Source organism: Prunus dulcis, chromosome 4 (assembly GCF_902201215.1).
Source record: "Prunus dulcis chromosome 4, ALMONDv2, whole genome shotgun sequence".
NCBI classification, from domain to species: Eukaryota; Viridiplantae; Streptophyta; class Magnoliopsida; order Rosales; family Rosaceae; genus Prunus; species Prunus dulcis.
In genome coordinates, this window is record NC_047653.1 from 21706512 (window position 1) to 21713194 (window position 6683).

Sequence of the window (6683 nt, forward strand, 5' to 3'; positions counted from 1 at the left end):
TTCATCTTCCTGATGTTTCCCATTTTTGGCAGTATCATCCTCAAAATGTGGGGATCTCACATCACCTCCAGAGCAGCTTGCTTTGTCAGACATTGGATTTTTGGGACTTTGGCTAATTCTTGGTTTAAGCATGCTTGGATCAAAATTGAGAATTAATTGGGAAAGCTGACTAAGGAAATGCTCCCTCTCAGCCTCTACCAATTGTTTCGTTCTAGCCTCCATCCTCAAAGCCTCTTCCCTAGCCTTAGCCTCCATCTTTTTAGTCTCTTCTTGAAGGAGAACTTTTAAACTGTCCTTCAAACGGTCGTCAAAGCTCACCCTCTGAGGTTTGGGTAAATTGAAATACTGCCTTGGGGAAATCCCAGAACCTACTCCTCTCACTCTGCCTGGATGCTCGGTGCCCAAAGCCATGGTCAGCACATCATTGCTGCCATATACACTGACTTTGCCTTCCGAGACTTGTTTTTGCAATTCATCCTAAAACAAAGATATATAAAAAAAAGTAAGAACAAAAAACACACGACGATTACTTATATACAAACGACGTAATATATAAATTCACACGACGCAATAACATATAAACCGACGTTATTATAATTTATCACGACGGTAGTTACACCGACGTGGTTAGTTTTTTAAAACGATGAAATGAATAAACCACCGACGTCGTATGCTATAATTACAGAAAACAGAGTAGTGATTCCTTATTTAGACCTTTAACGACGTTTTTTAAAAAGTTTCGACGTGGTAATATCATTCACACGACGCTAAAATGAACCACCGACATCTTATGCTATAATTAAAGAAAACGGAGTAGTGATTCCTGATTTAGACCTTTAACGACGTTTTTTAAAAAGTTTCGACGTGGTAATTTCATTCACACGATGCGAAATATAACATAAGACGTAATAAGAATTATTCATAGTTTAATAAAAATTTAAAACAGAGTGAGTANGTAATATCATTCACACGACGCAAAATATAACATAAGACGTAATAAGAATTATTCACAGCTTAATAAAAATTTAAAACAGAGTGAGTAGGCTTACAATTAATTTTGCTTTCTCTGCCACCTTTGGATCGGGGATGTTACCATGTTTGTCCTGTTTAGCTCTCTTCCATAAGGTAGATCGATCAATTTCTACCCCAGGCATGGTTTCCTCCAATTGATCCTCCAATCCAACATATCCTTTTCGAGACAATCGATGATTGTACTCGAGTTTCTCCCTAATCTGTGCATGTTGAGAATGCACAGACTCAAAATCTTTTGATAACCTTGAAGCTACAAAGGCATCCCATTGTGCTTTCTCTATGAATTTATATGTTTCAGGGGGTTGGCTTAATTTCTCCTTGTCATTGGTGTATGGAAGGATATAATGCCTCGTTAGTGTAGACTTGAAATCCTTCCATTTCTTGGCAGCAGAAGCTAACACAGAGTTCTTGCCCCCTTGACCTACCACAAAAGCCATGTCAATTGCTTCCCAAATCTGCTCCTTTATATCCTTGGGGATTTGAGACCATTTCATGTCCACAAGTGGAACTCTGGAGCGTGCCAACACACCAATGTAGGACTGCATCTCACTATGTGCTTGGCCAATTCCTTTCCCCCTTTTATTGTACTCAACAATTGGCCTGAGTTTCTGAAGTTTTTTCTTCACAACACGAGGCATTGTGCTCATACCTCGACCAGACTTTGAATCATCAGAGATTGTTGTCGTGCTGGTTGGTTCTGTCTCAGCAGATGATGAAGCAAACTTCATCTTCTTCGAAGACTTCATCTTCTTCGAAGACTTCTCTTGAGGAGCTACCATTCCAAGCTCCTTACCTCCATTTTTCTTGGAGCTAGAATCCTTACTTTGGTGTTGAGAAACCATTTTAACAGACAAAACTGCAAGTGAAAATATTTCAGGAAAAGATTAAGAACACAAACGACGGTTATTAATAAAATACGACGTATGATATGATTTTAAACGACGCAATGAAATAATCTCACACGTAATAAATGTTTAAAACCATTATTTATATAACGTCGTGGTATTTATGTTCACACGACGTCAATAGTAATACACCGTCGCCTATATAAGGATCCAAAACCCTTCTTTCTTTCTCTGTGAATGTTTGATTGCAGATCCAAAACCCTAAAATACCACGTCATGGTATTAACATTCACACGACGTAAAACAATAAGATATACTGTCGTCTATATTAGATACCAACCCTACTTTCTTTTTCTTTATATTTTATCAAATTAGGGAAAAACAAAAACCATTGTTCGAGAAATCAAACCTGCAATTAAACAAGCAAATAAAAAAAAGACTATAATTTTAAAAACAACTTTGTCAATTTTCAGACGACGCTAGAACGACCGACGAACCGTCGTGGTCTACATATTTAACCACGTAAATAAGAAGCTACCGCCGTCTTATTTAGTTGAGGTAGTTGTCTTCAAAGTTGGAAACTTTCCCTCTTTGTCTGTATATTTTATCAAACTTGGAAAGAAGTAAAATGATTTTGGCCAGAAAAAAAGGTAAAAAGATTTTTCAAACAAAAAACGTATGAGCATGCAAAACAGTAACCAAAATAGTGAAAATGAAAGCTTACCTTTTGCGTGCAATGAAAGCAAGAGGAAGACGATCGATGTTTAAGTTCAAAGACGACGAAGAAGACGAGAGGAAGACGATGAGATACTCTGACAGTGCTCTGACAAGGAAAAAAGACGAAAAGTTTTCTCTGGTAGATTGAAATTTTTAATCGGGTTTGGAAACAGTGCATGTGTAAGTCAAGTAGACGAAAAGTTGCTTACATATAAAACCATTTCAAAAAAATAATACGGCAGTTACATATAAATACGTCGTTTTTAACTAACACGACGCAATATTTGTTTTGAGACGTGGAATCGTCAATTTAACGTCGTTAGGTTTAATATAACCGACGTGGATTTTAATTTTTAAATTACGGCGGTTACATATAAATACGACGTATAAATTACAAAATACGACGGTACATTTAACTTCGGACGTGGTAAATAAATACGACAGTAGTGTTGTAGGTACCGTCGAAGTAAACTCAAAAATTAAAGTACATAAGTAATAACTCGCGTCATGGTAGATTATTTAACACGTCGTTTTTATTAGTTTACCGACGTGGATTTCTGTAATATACGTCGGTCATACCGACGTTGATTTTACAATTTAAACGGCGATTTTTTTGTAAGGACCGCCGTTGGTTTTAAAAATTTATTCTATAAAAATTTGTCGCTTTCATTCATTTTCGGTTTACATTTAGGGTTCCAAGTTCTTCCTCTCTCAGAGACACTGTCTCTCACATCTCAAAGACAATAATTTGGATGTCTTTCTCAAAGAGAAATTGAGCTTACTCTCATCAAATCTATGTCCACAAGAAGAAGCTTGTCAACTAGCCTTCTCACTTCCTTGATCAAGCCTGATAGGACACTTAGTGCTTCTGAATACTCTTTGCTTTCCATCAAAAGAGATGCAAGCTTGGCCTCCACTCGCTGTCGAAGGAAAGTTCGCTTCTCAAGGAAATCTGAAGATCAGATGTGCTGGAATGAAGAAATCTGAAAATCAAAGAAATTTAAAATGAAGGAAATTAATGTTCTGGAATATGTAAATTTTCTTTTTGGATGACAGATTTAAATAAAATAAGAATATAAAAACAACGACTGTTTTTGTATTACTATCGTCGTTTTTCGTCGTCTTAAGTAAGACTAAGACGACGTAATATATTTGTTGAGCGACGTTGATTTGTTTTTTAAACGTCGTTAGGTATAATATAACCGTCGTTGAAAATTGTCTCTCCGATTGCAAATTTGCAACGACGTTAGGTATAATATTTGAAGATACACAAAAGCACACACATCATCAACTTCCAAAAAATTGTCTCTCTGATTGCAAATATGTGTCATCTGTTAAGATTATGATGTGGAACAGAGTTCCACCTGGTAAGATTTCGTAACCCTTGGGATCTCAGAAAAATCTGGTTATGTCGGTGGTTTTCTATATAAACCGTCGTGGTTATTTCAATTCTTGTCATTTAGTAGATCTACCGACGTAGGATAAGAAAATCAAAGAAAAAAATTGTTAACAAAAATTCTTATTAAGACGACGGTTAAAATCAAAGGTACGACGTATAAAATGAATAAATACGATGTTAAATTTTATAGTACGATTTAAAGATAACGTCGTAGAACTATACGATAATGACGTCGATATATTTATATTTTCCGTCGTTGTAAATTAATTTAATACGGCGATATTTTGAATTTTAAAGCCGTTGATTTTTTTGTAATTATACGGCGTCTTATACGAAAACCTCGTCGTGTTATTTTATGAGTAAAATCGGCGGCTTTTATTGAAATCATCGTCTTTACTTTCTACATCGGTCGATTCATAACTTCTGCCGTTCTTTGTTGGCTTTGATTTTACACTGCGGAAATCTGTTTCAAATAGACGTCGGTTGTTTAATTAGGTACGTCGTTGTTTTTGAACAGCCATTTGAATCTTCATTTTTAGTTGTCTAAGGTGGTATTACACGACGGTATTTTTAGAACCGTCGTCTTTTTAGAAACCACGACGGTTTTCACTTAGACCGTCGTTGTTTTAGAAACCACGACGGTTTTCACTTAGACCGTCGTTGTTTTCTGGTCGTCTTTTTCACTTTTGTAGTAATGTGCCTACTCCAATTATTGGAAGAAAACTATACCGACTCAAGAGACAAAAGGAAAATCCTTTTGTCTCTAAATGAGAAGCCAAGTTTAACAATAAAACAATTAATAAAAAATTGCTAGAGGATTAAAGGAACTATTTCATGATTTGCTACCTTAATTTTGTGCTCTAATTTCTCCACATAGCAACGGGTACCATGTTTGTAAAACTGGTAAAAAATGAGTATAATAAATAAATTAAAGTGTAAACTCATTCACTTGAGATGCTAAAGTGATATAAAGTACCTGGCGTAGAAAGTCTTTATGTCTTTGATTAAGTTTTCTCCTATACCAAAAGAAAAATGTTGTTGCAAAATTAGAGTATCATCATCAAGGTTATGAAATTTTTTTGTTCTTTCCAATTTTGAATAAAAACAATACCTAATCCGACAAACTGTTTTGTAGTTCCAAATGATATGAGGAACATTTGCATGTCTAAGCTCTTCAAGTGCACGATTTTTATGCCACCTATATTTTTCACTTGTCATCATTAACTTTTTTTTTTTTTTGGTTGAGAAATTCTATGATTGCATTCATAATTCAGCCAAAAAAGCCACTAGCCACAAATGGCCAATACAAACTAGTCACAAAAGGCCATTACAATAACGGAGCGTCTAATATCAAAATTAAGAAAATCAGGTATGTCTCCACCGACGATCAGGCAAGATCGAAGAAACTCTGGCATAGACATCCCAATTGAGATTGCAAACTTAGAATAATAAAAAAGATATAAAGCTTGAAAAAACCAAGCCATAACAATACAAATAAAACTCTCACCAAGGAGAGATGAAAAGTTCTCACAAAGGAGAGATGAAAAACTCTCACAAAAGGAGAAGTGAAAACTACACAGAGAACCCAACGAGTCTCTGCAACTTATTCCAAACCTAAAGAAATTGCAAAAAAGATGGTGGTGGAGATCCAACGCCGAAATGCATGTGAAGATCCGACGCTGAGCCACAGCCGCCAATAATGGTTGGATGAAAATCATAACAAAACTAGGACAAATAGGGAAAACCTTTTGTCTCTGAAAATGGAGGAAGAGGTGAAAGGAGGAAGAAAGGAAGAGAAGAGGGGAGAGGGGGGAAGAACAATGGCTTCTTCCCCCCTCGAAGTGGAAAAGGCTCTAAGAGTGTTTTTTGAGAGAAAGGGGGCTAGGTTTTGTTTTTCCTCTTTGTTGTCATCATTAACTTATAGATAGGTAAAGCAAATATTTATCCAATAACACTATTTTTCCTCTTTGCGTCCTGGTATGAGATTTTGTCAAAAACACTATTTTCATGTACAATCATCAGCAATAGGAAGGTTACAAACTCTTAAATAAGGATTTAAATAAATTACAGAAACATAACTTTTAATTTTGTACTAATTAAAAAGTAAAAAAAGTTTACCTTGTTATCATCATTTGTTGTCTTAACATGTTGAACCAAACCATAATGAACTCGATTTGTAAAGCGCCACTTTTCCTATCAATATTGGAATACAAAATGATTGATGTAACATGAAATTTAAAATAAAATAAAATAAATAACCAAAGCATGTACAAAAAATCACATTAATGTTGACGTTCTAAAAAGGAAGGGCATGATGTGTATTGTCTAACTCTTAGAATGCGTGTGTGTGTATATATATATATATTAAAGGAAGCTGATTCCTCCGCTCCCCTTTTCTCAACTTACACTCCTTTTTGCTTTTTAATGATTTTTAATCAATTTTTTCTTTTTTGTTCTTTCTCATTCCTATTCTACCTTTACCCTAAATTAATGTTTTGATAATAATTAAAATTAAGAAAAGTTAACATAATATAAAGAAGAAGTCAGAGCGTCTTCTTCTGTTTTGATACCTAAACCCTCTTCTTCTCCGTCATCATGTCCTTCCCACTTCTCATACCCAGAGCTACTCAATCCTTCTCCTACCTAAAGCTTAATCTAACTTTATCGATTATTAGCAGTGAATTAGCATA